Source organism: Trichechus manatus, unplaced genomic scaffold, assembly GCF_000243295.1.
Source record: "Trichechus manatus latirostris isolate Lorelei unplaced genomic scaffold, TriManLat1.0 scaffold00098, whole genome shotgun sequence".
NCBI classification, from domain to species: Eukaryota; Metazoa; Chordata; class Mammalia; order Sirenia; family Trichechidae; genus Trichechus; species Trichechus manatus.
The window spans coordinates 5,945,999-5,963,306 of NW_004444034.1; the positions used below are offsets into that span (position 1 = coordinate 5,945,999).

Sequence of the window (17,308 nt, forward strand, 5' to 3'; positions counted from 1 at the left end):
TTTTGGTCTTTTCTTTGTTTCCTGTCATTTTAATGACCTTTTGCTTTCTTCACATATGATGTCCTTGATGTCATCTCACAACTCATCTGGTCTTTGGTCATTAATGTTCAATGCATCAAATCTATCCTTGAGATGGTCTCTAAAGAATATACTCAAGGTCATACTTTGGCTCTTCTGGACTTGTTCTATTTTTCTTCAGCTTCAACTTGAACTTGCATATGAACAATTGATAGTCTGTTCTGCAGTCAGCCCCTGGCCTTGTTCTGAAAGATAATATTGAGCTTCTCTTCATATAGATATAGTCAGTATGATACCTGTGTTTTCCATCTGGTGAGGTTCATGCGTAGAGTTGCTGTTTATGATGCCAAAAAATGGTATTTGCAATGAAGAGGTCGTTGGTCTTGTAAAATTCTATCATGCAAATTCTGGCATCATTTTTACTACCACGGCTGTATTTTCCAACAAACAGTTCTTCTTCTTTGTTTCCAACTTTCATATTCCAATCACCAGTAATTGTCAATGCATCTTGATTGCATGTTTGATCAGTTTCAAACCGCAGTAGTTGGTAAGAAATCTTCAATTTCTTCATCTTTGGCATTAGTGATTGGTGGGTGAATTTGAATAATAGTCGTATTAACTGGTCTTCCTTGTAGGCGTATGGATATTATCCTATCACTGACAGTGTTGTAATTTAGGAGAGATCTTGAAATGTTCTTTTTGATGATGAGTGCGATGTCATTCATCTTCAATCTGTCATTCCTGGCATAGTAGAACGTGATTGTCCAATTTAAGATGGCCAATACCAGTGTATTTCAGCTCACTAATAACCAGGAGGAAATGCTAGTGGAGTAGTGGTTAAGAGTTACTGTTGATAACCAAAAGGTCGGCAGTTAGGATCCACCAGGTGCTCACTGGAAACTCTATGGGGCAGTTCTTCTCTGTCCTATAGGGTCGCTATGCGTCAGAATTGACTCGACGGCACTGGGTTTAATGCCTAAGATATTGATCTTTATGAGTTCCATTTCATTTTTGACAACTTCCAATTTTCCTAGATTCATACTTTGTACCTTCCACATTCTGATTATTACTGGATGTTTGCAGCTGTTTCTTCTCACTTTGAATCGTGCTACATCAACTTTTTTGAGTCACACTACATCAACCTTTTTGAGTCGTGCTACATCAACAAATGAAGGTTCCAAAAGCTTGACTGTATGCATGTCTTTAAGCTGTCCTATAGGGTCGCTATGAGTAGGAATTGACTTGAAGGTAACTGGTTGTTTTTTTTTTTGGCACTTTGAGGAGGCAGCTCTTCCCCAGTTGTGTTTTGAGTACCTTCCAACCTGAGAGGCTCATCTTCTGGCACTATATCAGACAATGTTCTGCTGCTATTCATAAGATTTTCACTGGCCTATTTTTTCAGAAGTAGACTGCCGCGTCCTTCTTCCTAGTCTTTCTTAGTCTGGAAGCTTAGCTAAAACCTGTCTACCATGGGTGACCCTGCTGTTATTTGAAATACTGGTAACATAACTTCCAGCATCACAGCAACACGCAAGCCACCACAGTACGGCAAACTGACAGATAAGTGGTGGTCCTGTAAGTATAAAAAAACCAAACCAAACTTGTTGCTGACCTTTTGGTTAACAGCCGAGCTCTCAACTACTGCACCACCAGGGCTCCTTTATAGGTATAGTGCAGCACAAATCATTAGAATTTTTGGGCAAAACTATGCAATCCTCTAAAGAAAACTACTATTACTCTCCTTTTGAGAAAGAAATTCTTGCTTGCTACTGGGCCTCTACTAAGAGGCCAAGCACTTGAACATGGGTCACCAAGTTACCAAGCAACCTGCATATTCATCATGCACAGCAGTACTCCCTCATTAAATCAAAGTTGTATATGTGAGATCCAACTTGAACATATCCGAAAGACACAAGGAAGTTGCATGAGCAAGTGTTATAGACGCTCGTGACCCATATTCCTGCCACATAGCCTCTTCCCCCTCAACCAGCATCTAAGGCGTTTAGGGACATTTTCCATGAATAACTGATTGTGGAAGAAAAAAATTTAGGCCTAGTTCACAGATGGTTCCACATGACAGGTTGGCTGTACCTGAAAATCGACAGCTTCATCATTACAGCTGCAATCTGAGGTACCCTGAAACACAATGGCAAGGACAAATTCTCTCACGGGGCAGAACTTCAAGTCACACACCTTGTAGTTCATTTTATCTGGAAAGAAGAATGGCTAGACATATGAACTTTTACTACTTTGTTGGCAGCAGCTAATGTTTTGACAGAATTGTCTGAGATTTAAAAGGAAAAATTGATAATATGGAGGTCTGGGGAGGACACGTATGCATAGACCTCTCTGAATGTGGACAGGATGTGAAGATATTTGTGTGCCATATGAATACTTACCCAAGAAAAACCTCCACAGAGGAGGCTCTTAATAAGCAGGTAGACCAAATGACCCATCTTGGGTACAATAGTTAGTGTCTTACTTCAATTATCCCTGTACTTGATTAATGGACTCATGACAAAAGTAGTTATGGCATCAGGGATAGAGGTTATGCATGGTCTCAGCAACCTGGACTTCCACTCACCAAGGCAGATCTGGCTATAGCCACTGCTGCCCAGTCTGACAGCAGCAGAAACAGCAGCAGGAAATGGCACCATTTCCTTGTGGAATCAGCCGGTCACCTGGTCACGGATTAATTATATCAAACCACTTCCATCTTAGAAGGGGTAGTGCTTTATTCTCACTGGAATAAACACATACTCTACAAATGGATTTGCCTTTTTTTCCCCACAATGCTTCTGCCAAAATTGTCATCCTTGGACATACCTCAGAAATGCCTTACTCACAGCATTAGTTCTGATTAAGAAATTCATTTCACCCACGTTGTCACTTATCTGTTGACTCATGATACCCTGGAACTTTGAAGACAAGGGAATACAATGATCTAATATAGGCAGGACTACTTAGAGCTCAGATTCTTTGAGAATGAATAGTAGCTAACTTTAGAGCTCGATATTTAATTTATAATATATCAAAAGGGAAGAAGCCCTGGTGATGCAATGGTTAAGCATTTGGCTACTAACATAAAGGTTGGTGGTCCCGACGCTCCGTGGAAGAAAAGACCTGAAGATTACAGTCTAGGAAACCTTATGGGGCAGTTCTCTTCTGTCATTGAGTTGCTATGATTCAGAATCAACTCTACAACAAAACAACAACTATCAAACAGGAAATGTGATTCAGCTAGAAGAGGAATGAAAATCACTGAAAAATAGATAAAAGGATTTTATATCATTATTTGAGGAAGGATTAGTATGTTTTCCATTGCACAAGAGATAGTTGTGTTTTGTTAGGTGAGGCAGGACTTTGCTATTTTCTTTATTTGGAAATTAAGTGTAGTTAAAAGAGACGTATTTGAATGCCAAGTAGATAAAGATTAAACTGGTGGATTTGTATTAAGTCAGCTTCACTAAGCTGGAATTTCATTTGTGAGAGCTCTCTTCCCCACATAGTTCAGAGTTAATGTAGACCACTGGGACATTTTGCACAAGATTTAGAAGGCAGAAATAAAGGAACAAACATGTTCCTTTATACTTACGGAGTTACTGCAGGGAGCAAGGTGGCTGTTGTATCTCACCCACGTTGTAACTGATCTGTTGACTCATGTGGTTGGTGTGGGTCAGCAGCTGGGCCCTCAGTTCTTCCAGCTTCCACTGCATCTTTTGATTCAGCTTCTCTGACTTCTGGGTTAAGTGCATGCTTAGCTCCCGAACAAAGGGCTCCAGCTTCTCTTGTAGAACGCTCCCATCATAGAAGTTGCAGGCTTAGAGGTAGAGAGACTGACAGGAATTCCAGTCTTTCTTGTGGTTTCCAGCTTAGCTTCAACAGACTCCAGCGTTCCCTTGTTTCCCCCCACTTCATGTCCATCTACCCTTCCCAAATGTCTGCCCTGTGAACTTCAGTCTCTAATGCCAGATATAGAAAAAAAACAACTTCACATGTTGTTGTGTTGTTGTTAGGTGCCGTCAAGTCCGTTCTGACTCACAGCAACCCTATGTACCACAGAACAAAACACTGACCTGTCCTGCACCATCCTCACAATCACTGTTATGCTTGAGCCCATTGTTGCAGCCACTGTGTCAATCCATGTCTTCTTCTTTTTCGCTGACCCTCTACTTTACTAAGCATGATGTCCTTCTCTAAGGACTGGTCCCTGCTGATAACATGTCCAAAGTATGTAAGACATAGTCTGGCCATCCTTGCTTCTAAGGAGCATTCTTGTTGTACTACCTCCAAGACAGATTTGTTCATTCTTTTGGCAGTCCATGGTAGATTCAGTATTCTTTGCCAACACCACAATTCAAGGCATCAAATTCTTCTTCAGTCTTCCTTATTCATTGTCCAGCTTTCACATGCATATGATGCGATTGAAAATACCATGGCTTGGGTCAGGCACATCTTAGTCCTTCTTTACTTAGTCTTCTTCACTTTCAGCAAGCAAGGTTGTGTCATCTGCATAACGCAGGTTGTTAATGAGTCTTCCTCCAATCCTGATGCCTGGTTCTTCTTCATATAGTCCAGCTTCTCAGATTATTTGCTCAGCATACAGATTGAGTAAGTATGGTGAAAGGATACAACCGTGCACACATCTTTCCTGACTTTAAACCACGCAGTATCCCCTTGTTCTGTCTGAACAACTGCCTTTTGATCTATGCACAGGTTCCTTATGAGCACAATTAAATGTTCTGGAATTCTCATTCTTCGCAATGTTATCCACAATTTGTTATGATCCACACAGTCGAATGCCTTTGCATAGTCGATAAAACACAGGTAAACATCTTTCTGATATTCTCTGCTTTCAACCAGGAACCATCTGACATCAGCAATGGTATCCCTGGTTCCACGACCTCTTCTGAATCTGGCCTGAATTTCTGGCAGTTGATATACTGCTGCAGCTGCTTCACATAGACTGTATAAATAATTCCTACAATTATTTTATAAGATCAAATCCTTACAATAAAGTCTTTATTGGTCCTGCTTCTCCGATTAATGCTCCCAAGTGTCAAAAGCCTCGTTTCCGTATATTCAGGTGTTTCCTCATATGCCCGGCACTCTGAGAGGCTTTCAAAGATAGAGGGGAAAATGTGACATGGTCCTTGCCTTCAAACAGCTGACAAAATAATTTAAAGACAAGCCTTCTTTAGTGATTTGATTATAAACAATGTCATTTTGCCAAATGTTAATAATCTTTTGCAGTAATTTTGAGGCAGTTCTCTAAGATGGAGGATGAGTTGGATCTACAAGAGACCCCAGAATATGCCTTAGAAATGACTTTTTCAAGTACATTCATCACCTAAGATTGCTTTATCATTATATGCTTTTTCCGTTTAAAAGTCAAGTACAGAAAAATAAAATGAAGCAATTTCAGGAAGGTAGTAATTTGACTTCTAATAATTGAGAACTGCTATCGCATGATACATCTTCAAGCCCATTCCAGAAATGCAACACTTAAGAGTAATCAAAAGTTGACTGAAAATTAAACTTCAAGTTGTATTCAGGCAAAAATAAATAAATAAATAAAGACAATTTAGCAAGAATTAAGTAACAATTCCGCAGGAAGGAGAGTATTTCTCCAGTTAAAAAAAAATAGATGTTCACATCTGCATTGCCAGTTCTGATTTTCATATGTGGTTGGACAACAGTTCCCAGGCTTTCTTATTATATTACTGGCTGTCATAGTGGTCATGTTTCATCCAAAGAAAACCACATCACAGTCCATCTGTCTTTTTAATACTTCTGCATGTCTTTTAGCTGATTATCATTTTTAATCCTTAAAAGAAAAATGCAAGCAAATTCTTTGTGCAAGTTCATCACTCAGTGCACGTATCTGCCAGATTTGAATTTAATTAAAATTCAGTGTGCATGCCCTTTAAATTTAATTTTAATCTGCACCAAAAATTAAAGTAAATCAACATCCCAATTCAAACTTCTCACCAAGATCAAAGATTTCTAGCATTCAAAAGCTGGACAATGAATATGGAAGACCAGAGAATTGATGCCTTTGAATTATGGGGTTGGTGAAGAATATTGAATATACCGTAGACTGTCAGAAGAACAAGCAAATCTGTCTTGGAAGAAGTACAGCCAGAATACTCCTTAGAAGTGAGGAGGGCGAAAGTTTGTCTCACATACTTTGGACATGTTATCAGGAGGGATCGGTCTCTGGAGAGGAACATCATGCTTGGTAGAGTAGAAGGTCAGCAAAAAAGAGGAAGACCGTCAATGAGTTGGACTGACACAGTGGCTGCAAAAATAGCTCAAACATAGCCACAATTGTGACGATGGTGCAGGACCAGGCAGTGTTTTGTTCTGTTGTACTTGGGGTCGCTATCAGTCAGAAGCAACTTGACAGCACCTAACAACAAGAAGAAGTTTTAGTTTATCACAGAAAAGGAAAATTAACATAGATTTACCCCACATATTCACATTTATCTCTTCTCCAGAAATGAAGAGCTGTACTCCGAAGGTCGTATATTTCTGGTTATGGCAATTAACTCTCTCTGTTATTAAGACATATTTGAATAATTTTAAATCAAGGTTGCTGTGTCCATGTGTGCTCAATCATAGTCATGGTGACTTTCTGGCAAAGGGTTTTATATGTCAGTATTCCAGTACTTCTGGCAGTTCATAGTGAAATGTACTATTCCAGGAGCCATTCTTCTTCAGAACACTTGAATTGTCATCAGGCAGGTTGGCAGAGAAATAACTAATAAAAAAAAGAAGAGTGCAGCTAGAGGCACAGTATGGCTGAGGCCCAGAAAAGAAAAAGGAAAACGTCGTGTCATAGACTTCCACTGGCCTCTTGTTTTACTCAAGTGAAGGTCATGATCACACATCACAACCCAGCTTCCCAAAAACAAACTCCCACTAAGCATAGGAATACTATGTGAGGCTATTCTTGAGAAATACTCAGAGGAAAACACTTCTCAATTTCCCACACATGCAATTATTTTCTAATTGTCTATGAGAAGCTTTTTCCAAGTCAGGAGTTCCAATGTGTTCCCAGGAACATTTCTCTGTGTTCAATAGGTCCTTAAAAGGTATAGAACCTCTAAGTACAGCCTTAAGTAAGGTGTTTCTGCCTATGTCCAATATTCAGGTGTTATTTTTATAACTGTGTAGCAATGTACAGTTCATAAAGCACATGCATGTACATTATCTTATTTAATATTCGAAAGGATCCCCTAGGGTAGTCAGAGTAGATTTACATTTTCTTTATTTCTAGATGCATACCTAGAGATAGACTAGCTATTGTCATAGTCAAAGAGCCTCTGGTGGTGCAGTGGTTAAATCACTCAGATGCTAACTGAAAGATGGGCGGTTGGAACCTACCAGCCACTCCTCAGGAGAAAGATGTGGCAGTCTGTTCCCATAAAGATTAAAAAACCACAACAACAAAAACCCGTTGCCATTGCGTCCAACTCATAGCAACACCGTAAGACACAGTAGAACTGCCCCATAGGGCTTCCAAGGCTGTAATCTTTATGAAAGCAGATTGCCACATCTTTCTCCTACAGAGCCACTAGTGGTTGGACCACTAAACTTTCAGTTGCATTTATAGCCATAGTCACACAACATAGCCAGATCTTCTAACTTCTAGTTCAGTGTTTTTTCTGACACCAGGTTGGTCTTAACAAGACGACTCTTGACTATCTTTCATAAATCACAATCAAACAGAGGTTTCTGTGGCCATGACACACTTCCTGGCCACAGTGTGATCCTACAGCACTTGAAAACTTTGCACTACCTATTTAATATCAGAACTCCTAAGCACTTACAGACAGTAAGTTCAGAAGGCCTCTCTGAGACAGGAATTTCACTTAGTTTTTATCTTATGCGGAAAAATAAGTCAAAATTTAAAGTAGTAAATTCCAGGAAATCAACCAGTAATGAAATAAGCCTAAAAATTCTTTTTCACCCATGACTGTTCATAGGTCAGGGATAATCAAGGTACTGTCCAAGAGCTACCCAGGATATGTGTGAAAACTGCCAGTTTCTGGGTCTCAACACAGACCTATTGAATCAGTATAGGGTTGGGCCCTGGAATTTGCATTTTGACAAGCTCCTCAGGCTATTCTTATGCCCACCTGTGTTTGAGAATCACTGCACTGACCAAGTATCACTCCTCTGAGGCAAAAAGAAACTATTAGAGATCGTGAATATGAGAGAATTATAGATCTCTTCGGAATCACAGAAATACATAAAATATTAGGATGTAATGTGAATACACACACCCAAAATGAGGTCACCTAGAAGTAAAGTAGTTAGGTTATAACACTGAGTTAGTTGTGTTCACATGATACCATTAGATTTAGTTGTTTCTTGTTTTATTTGTCTATAAAATGCAAATAATACTTAAGTATTCTTCAAATAAAAAAGTTAACTCAGTGACAATAATAAATGTGTTGCTATATGCAACTACTAGAGGGTAATAAAAGAGAGGATTATAGGAAAAAGCTCATGAATATAATTTCTCATTCCTGGGAATGTTGGTACTTGTATTGCAATTAACTGCAGTTATTCAAACAGAGAAAGAATAGTACTGACTCTCAAAACTGGCAGCAGTTAGAATAACTCAGCATATTTCACAATAAATAGGTCACACTGTCTGTAAATTTCTTCATTTGATTGGGAACCCCACAACTGGAGCTGCCTTGACCTGCCTGGTTCTGTAAGCCTTTGTCCTGATGATTAGATAATTAGCGAGAACATTGCAACTGTGTGAGAACTAGTTTCACCAGCTGATCTTAGCCGGGAAAACATATATTATCACCTCTCTTTTAATACTAGCTGTGATTAACCATAATAAAATATGTGACTAGTAATTTCAGCAGCACATGAATCCTTGAAATTATTTCTTGCTGGGACTAAAATGGTTTTAGATTAAGAGCTCTTAATTTAAACTTGTAATTTGGGTTTAAACTATTCATTATAAAAATCAAGCCAAAACTGAGAAATTATCCAGGGCCAAGGGAAAACAGACCCTCTTTCATAATCAAACTCTTTCTTTTCCTCTCAAGTGAAAAATCACCCAAGTCTCTACTCTTTCCCTTTTTATTTCCTCCTTCCAGATCTATGAAAACAAACACCTCTGTCGTGGTCTTGACAGAACAATTTTGAAAAGCAACTGTGTTTTTGTGAGAGACATATTAAACAGCTAGAAAGAACTTTTCGAAGTTGAAAAGTTTCTTGTTAAGAAACCAGTTATTTTTTCTTTTCTTTCTTTCTTTTTTTTTTCCTGTATACCTTTACATTAAATAGTGAAGAGGAAAATTACCCTTTTAAGGTGTTTATTTTATCTAAACTGTAATTAGGTTTCTATTTATCCAACATGAAGGATCTAAGCTACTAAATCTATTCTGTATAGAACAAGTCCTCTGGTTTTCAATCACCTCCAGAAGTCCAGCTACTGCCAAAGAAAGAAGATATCACTGGAATTCTGCTTTTGTTCTTGGCTTCTACTAAGCTGATGGCTTGGCTTGGCTTGCTACTAAAGGAATAGATACCCATTGTTCTGGCAGTATGAGAGGAGAAATCGGCCCATGCTATTTGAATTTTCCGTTGCAAAAGAGCAACTCCATGGGAGCAACTCATTCCACATATCTGTCCTATTCTGCCACCACTTGTCCGTTATTTTGTTGTATTGGGGTGGCTAGTGTGTTCCTATGATGCTGGCAGCTATGCCACAGGTATTTCAAATACCAGCAGGGTCACCTATGGTGGACAGGTTTCAGCTGAGCTTCCAAACTAAGCCAGACTAGGAAGAAGGACCTGACGATCTACTTCTGAAAAAACTGGCCAGTGAAAACCTTATGAATAGCAGCAGAATATTGTCTGATACAGTGCCAGAAGATAAGCCTCTCAGGTTGAAAGGTACTCAAAATACGATCCGGGAGGAGCTGCCTTCTCGAAATACAGTTGACCTTAATGACAACGGATGGAGTAAAGCTTTTGGGACCTTCATTTGCTGATATGGCATGGCTCAAAGTTAGAAGAAACAGCTGCAAATATCCATTAATAATTGGAACATGGAGAGTACGAAGTATGAATCTAAGAAAACTGGAAGTTGTCAAAAATGAAATGGAACACCTAAAGATTGATATCCTAGGCATTAGTGAGCTGAAATAGACTGGTATTTGTTATTTTGAATGAACAATCATATGGCCTACTATCCCAGGAATGACAAATTGAAGAGAAATGGTGCATTCATTGTCAAAAAGAACATTTCAAGATTTATCTTGAAATACGATGCAGTCAGTGATAGGATAATATCCATATGCCTAAAAATCAGTTAATACCACTATTATTCAAATTTACGCACCAATCACTAACACTAAAGATGAACATATTGAAGATTTTTACCAACTTCTGCAGTCTGAAATTGTTAAAACATGCAATCAAGATGCAATGATAATTACTGGTGATTGGAATGCGAACGTTGGAAACAAAGAAGAATCGGTAGTAGGAAAACATGGCCTTGGTGGTAAAAATGATGTCAGAGATCACATGACAGAATGTTGCAAGATCAACGACTTCTTCATTGCAGATGCCTTTTTTCAACGACATAAATGGTGGCTATACATGTGGACCTCGCCAGATGGAATACATAGGAATCAAATCGACTACATCTGTGGAAAGAGACAATGGAGAAGATCAACATCATCAGTCAGAACAAGGCCAGGGGCTGACTGTGGAACAGACCATCAGTTGCTCCTATGCAAGCTCAAGATGAAACTGAAGAAAATTAGAACAAGTCCACGAAAAGCAAATACAACCTTGAATATATCCCACCTGAATTTAGAGAACATCTCAAGAATAGATTTGATGCATCAAACACTAATTACCGAAGACCAGATGAGTTGTGAAAGGATATCATAAAGAAAGCAAAAGGTCATTAAAAAGACAAGAAAGAAAGAAAAGACCAAAATGGATGTCAGAAGAGACTTTGAAATTTGCTCTTGAACGTAGAGCAGTTAAAGCGCACTGCAGTGTGATGGATCGCTTTTATGTGGCCTTTCTAGCCATGGTCTTGTAACTCCCACCCTAAAGCAATTGTGCAGGACTGTGTTATATGGTAATTGTGGCCCACCAAAGTAATTAGTCAGTCTTGCCATCCAGCTAAGCTTGAGGTGAGCCATCCCAGAGGTGAGAAAGAGAAGATACTACCACCGCCAAAGAAGAACAGCCGTGATCCAGCACATCCTTTGGACCTGGTATGCCTGGTCTGGGAGGCTCCTGGACCCAGAACACAGAGAGCAAGCTGTAACCCTGAAGATGGCAAGATGCAGTGGTAGAGGCCCGGTAGCAGGAGATGGCATGGTGGGCTTCCCAGCCCATGGAGAAAGAAAGCTGAATGTCTTTGGGCAGAGGCCAAGGGCCTGGGAGAGGCATGCCTGCGAGCAAGGCTGGGAGGAGTCTGTCCTGATGGAAAAACTGTATCCTGAGTATTCCTAAACCTGAATCGTAACTGTTATTTCCCTAATAAACCCCATAATCGTGAGTATTGACTGTGAGTTCTGTTTGGCCATTGCAATGAGTTATCGAACCCAGTAGAGAAGTAGACAGTGCTGTGGGAGGGAAAGTTGGTGTCAGAATTGGTAAAGATGGCAGAGAGAGGAGGCGAGCATGATCTCCACCTCATAGGAATCAGGCTTAGTCTGTTGATCTTGATTCTCTTTCCCACTTGTGAAGTTGGAGGAGGTCAGACACCTCCCCCATGCCTTTTTTACACGAACAGAAGAAATGATGAAGTAAAAGAGCTGAATAGACAATTTTAAAGGAAGGCTCAAGAAGACAAAGTAAAATATTACAATGAAATTTTCAAAGACCTAGAATTAGAAAACCAAAACAGAGGAACACGCTCCGCATTTCTCAAGCTGAAAGAACTGAAGAAAAAATTCAAGCCTCAAGTTGCAATATTTCAGGATTCTGTGGGTAAAATATTGAAGGATTCAGGAAACATTAAAAGAGGATGGAAGGAATAAACAGAGTCATTGTTATCAAAAGTAACCGAACGACGTTCAACCATTTCAGGAGGTAGCATACAATCAAGAACCGATGGTGTTTGTCCCTGGAGAAGGACATCATGCTTGGTAAAGTAGAGAGAGGGCCAGCGAAAAAGAGGAAGACCCTCAATGAGATGGATTGACACAGTGGCTGCAACGACGGGCTTAAGCATAACAATTGTGAGGATGGTGCAGCACTGGGGAGTGTTTCATTCTGTTGTTCATAAGGCTGCTATGAAGATAAGATCTTATATGCATGACCTGTTTTTGTCTTAAATGTTGCTCTGTGGAATATACAGTAGTGAATACATTTAGGATAAGCCAGCCTCATATTTTTCCTTTCATTCTGTTTTATGGTAACATCATAAACACTGCTAGAAAAAAATTTGCAGTGGATATAAGTGGAAACTGGCACAGACTCAGGGTTTTACAAAAGCACATGAATTACTTTGATGAACTGATGAATCAAGAAAACCCTGTTTGTTGGGTATTTCACACAAGGGCTTTAAGAAAAAAGAGCTCTGACATGCTGTTGCTTTTTGACAACAGCCATGAATCACTGATAGAAAAGCATGAGAACACAGTTGGCCAACTTAATTATATATCATTACCCAAAATAATGGCAACATTTTAGGTATGAATTAAACCTTTAGTGGTGGAGACTTGCATCATTTGGGAATGTTAGCCAATCCAATGATTAAAAAAATCCATAGACCAAACACCAGAGTTCATTGTTCATTTAGCAGGAGTTGCAAAATTTCTTTGTTTTCATTTTTCAAGGCTTTGGGGAGAAAAAATAATTCTTTTTTTAAGAAGCTGCTTAAGAAGAGAATACTTCTTAAAGGTAGGAGAGAATATTTCTAAAGAGAGAGAACAAAATACATGACCAGAAATGGCTGAGACCATGCAGTCATAGCCTGGAAGAGACTCTAAGAGCCATTTAATCTGACCTCCTGACTGCAGTCAGGGCTTTCACCAGGATTTTTTCTAAGGTTGACCCAACTTTACTTCCCTGACAGTAGGGCGCTGTTGGTCACCCTCCCCACAGGGTTTCTGCTCTGACACCAGGGTGTGGTGCAGGTGTGAAGGAAAGCTCAGCTCCAGGAAATCTGATACTACACTTACCTTCCCTTTCTTTTCCAGCATAGTCCAGTATATGAGAGGTAAACAACCTGGTGCCAATGACTTGTAAAGTTATGGAAAACTTTAGAAGAGTCATTGATTGTAGAGCTGTATCTGGTTGCAAGGTCCCGTGAGGGGTCACGCACTTAATCCTCCTCCTCTTAAAAATGAGCCCAAACCATATATCCTCATGAACCAGACTCAGTCCCAGCAGACATCTTTAGTTTAATTCACATTGTGCTTTTATCTTAATTTGAATTTTTTTTAAATCAGATTTTAAATAAAAATTCAGATTTCCAGGTTGTCTTAAAAAATCAGAGATCCAATAATCCTTGTCAGCATTCATTCATGGCCACAAACACAGATGCTGAAGGGTGTCCATCCATCCCTGTGAGATGAGGCAAGAGTTTTCCAGTTAGCCACCATCTTAGACTCAGCTCTACTTAAAGCAGTGACAATATTTGGCTAGCTCCAGTAATTTGTGAGGACTTGAATTTATAAGGACTGGTTTTTATCATAGTAAGTAAATTTTTCTTTTATTGTAATCACTAATGTTTCTTAAAATTAGATGTTTACAATATCTCTTGTAAATTCAGTCTATTTTCTCACAGGCTTAGACATACAAAGTTTTCACTTGAGGCCAACTTAACTTTCTTCTGTAGGTTTGCTGTATTCTGTCTCTTCATGTGTACAAAATGGCTCCCGGTTATCAAAATACTTCACATTTTATTAGTTTAGAAAACTTCTATTGAGTCAATTTTAAGTAAGTATCCTTCCTTTTTTAAGACCTATTTTCCAGCCATAGGCCAGCCTAATCCCTTGCTATTGGTAAGAGGGTCAAAAGGAATAAAAAGCACTTAGTAAAATTAAGACCACCCCACACTTCTGATCAACCATGTCCTGCCTTCCTGGCCCAGCCCCATCTCACCTAAGTCTAATATAAACAGAGGAACTACATGGACAAAACTATAATTTTCCTATTGCTGAGACACCTTTAATCTCTCACTAAAGCTCATGTGAAATTGTCCACCTCATCCGAAACCCTCACGCTTCTACCATTGGAGAAAATATGGAACTTAGAATCCGTCAGACATTCTGTCTAAATGGGATGTGTAAGACCTTAATATACAATTGTTTCATTATTGTTTATGTCATTGCAATGTTGCAATCAACAGGGAGGAGAAGACAGGGCAACAGAAGAACTGCCCTCTGGTCTCCTTAGTCATGGGAACCAAAGTGAAGCCTTCTCTTCTCCAATTGAAACAGCATTGTTATTTTAGCCTTTTCTCCCAGGACTATTTCTCAACTTTAATTATTCTCACTGTGCTTCTCTGGTCACTCCCAACTCTCACCCTCAGAACACTTTTCCTAATGACTAGCATGAACTGTGCCTGTGCCTAACTATGCTTTCTAGGTTTCTTCTTTTCTCTGTTCTGATTATGTTAAGGAAAACTATAGTTATTTCCTACAATATATGTTTTCATATATTTTTAAATTGCAGGTGTTCATCCCAGTAGTCCCATATCCAATATAATTAATTGCTATTGATATAAGTATTCCTGACCCAATAGACTTTTCCCGTATCTGAATGTATCTATATTTGTTTTTTCTATGTATTCTTTAAATCTTACTTACAATGTGATACCAAAATTGGGCAACACACTATAATAAATGTATACTACACAGAATATGATGGAAGGTTTATCTCTTGGAAGGGTTGCCTCATGATCTCTAATTTTTCTATTTCCATTTATATTCCTTAACATACTTTTTTTGACCATTGTATTGCTGTCTCATGTTCAGTTTATGACACACTATAGCTTCTGGATTTTCATAATATATAATTCCTCTTCTCCAGTCTTCATAATGTAATATTTACAATCATGTCTCAACTAGCTGTTCATCTATAAGTTGTCAGTATGCTTTATGTCCCCAATAACTTTTGTTTGAACTCTTTTTTTAATACACTTTAGAGAAGTTTTAGGTTTATCAAAAAAAACTTCACAGAAAGTAGAGAGTTCCCACATTCCCACAGACCCCCATCTGCCCCCATACACATCTTCTCCTATTATTAACATCTTACATTACGGTTGTACATTTATTACAGTTGAGGAACCAATATTAATACATAATTATTAACTAAAGTCCATAGTTTACACTAGGGTTCATTCTTTGTGTTATATAGTTCTATGGGTTTCACAAATGCTTGATGTCATGTATCCACTATTACAGTATCATGCAGAACAGTTTCATTTCCCTTAAAATTTCCTGTGCTTCACCTATTCATCCCTTCCTCCTCCCCTCCTCCCTATGAATTCTTAATCTCTACAGAGGACCGGGCTTTGTTTCATTCTGTTGTACATAGGGTCGCTGTAAGTCAGAACTGACTTGATGGCACCTAACAACAATAACAACGGCATACTTCTATTGGAGCCCTGTTGGTGCAGTGGTCAAGAGCTGGGTTGCTAACCAAAAGGTTGGCAGTTCGAATCCGCCAGCCACTCCTTGGAAACCCTATGGGATAGTTCTACTCTCTCCTATAGGATCACTATGAGTTGGAATCAACAGCAATGGGTTTTGGGTTTGCATACTTCTACAAGTTTGTATACTTCCACAATGGACATATAGTTAGAATTATATACTATGTAACTTTTTCAGACTGGCTTCTTTCACTTAGTAATATTTGTTTAAGGTCCCTCCATGTCTTTTTGTTTCTACAAAATTTGATAGCTCATTTTTTTTTGTAACTGAATAATGCTCCATTGTATGGATATACCACAGTTAGTTTATCTGGTTGATTCTCTTTTAGTAAGTATGTGTGTACATAACTTCTGTGTTACAGTCTAGTTGTTTATTTACATTTCTTCTCCTCACCCCTACTTCTACCTCCCATTAGATTGAGCTCCACAACTGTAAAATTGATTTCATATTAATTTTTGTATCTCCAATGACTAGTACGATGCTTGGAAGAGAAAATGCAATGACCGATGACTGCCAATTGAGTAAATGACAAACTAACTTTGTCTCCTTAATTTGACAAAAATTGGATCACTTAAGATTGTGCTAAAAAAAATCTGCTTATAAAGAATTATTTTAAAATAATAGTTAAACACACACATAAAATCATGATATAAATAGTGTAAATTTTACAAACACACAAAATCAAACGGACATCTGGATTTTATTCCATCTACCATTAAGTTAATCTAGTCTATTAGTTTTCAAGTATTGTTTTATTCTGAGATATTACCTATATCTTATGTTTACTTACAAGAAGGAAAACACAAATGAATTAAGAAACTGAGAGTGAAGGGAGGTAATCAGGAAAGAAGGAAATCATTGTGAGATTTACAATTCTATTAAGGTGGAGAGTGTTTCAAGAGATACTAGAGAAATGAATTTACAATTTTATGTGGGAGGAATACAATTCTCAGCTACACTATCAAAAGCTATCACCAGACTAAAGCAATCTCTTGAACCAGGATTTTGCTTACACCACTTATAATATCACTCTAGCCTGCCCAGTTTGTTGATAACTGTACCTTGAAGAGCCAATGACAAATATTCACCAAGGTCTTTTTTTTCTCCTCTTTCATCACCCAAGAAAGATTATTGTTGTGCCATCAAGAAAAACAATTAATTTGTCTCAATAAGTTGTTATGATGGTTAATATTATGTTTCAGCTTGGCTAGACTATGGTTCCCAGTGTTTTGCCAAACACTAGACTAGTTGCTGTTCCATAATGTAATCTAATACTATGTAGTATAATCACCTTTCATAATGTAATTTAATGTAATATGATCAACGAATCAGTTGAAAGGGGAGTTCTTTAGGGTGTGGTTTTCCCTCAGAGTATGAATGGATGTTTTGGCAGTGCTCACTCTTCTCTCAATTCTGTACTCTTCCTGTCCCCTGACCTACAGATCTTGGGATGCAAGCCCACTGAAGTCCCCAGCCTATCACCTGACCTACAGATTTTGGACTTGCCAGCCCCCCATAATCCTGTGAGCCAACAGGAGCCTCCAGCTTGTTGCCTGACATACAAATTTTGGACTTTCCAGGCCCCACAATTGGGGGAGCCAATACCTTGAAGTAAATCTCTCTCT

General features: G+C 38.7%; 1 long non-coding RNA gene across 4 annotated transcripts in view; it reads left to right on the forward strand.

The window, feature by feature from the left end:
• LOC111821693 (uncharacterized) overlaps positions 1–17,308 on the forward strand; it is a 152,030-nt gene that overhangs the window by 35,649 nt on the left and 99,073 nt on the right. The window contains exon 3 of one of the 4 annotated variants that reach the window (XR_002825037.1): positions 17,126–17,290. The exons of the other annotated variants lie outside the window; for them this stretch is intronic. This is a non-coding gene — a long non-coding RNA (uncharacterized LOC111821693). Of the gene's footprint in view, positions 1–17,125; positions 17,291–17,308 lie in introns of those variants that run through there. 4 annotated transcript variants of the gene reach the window in all.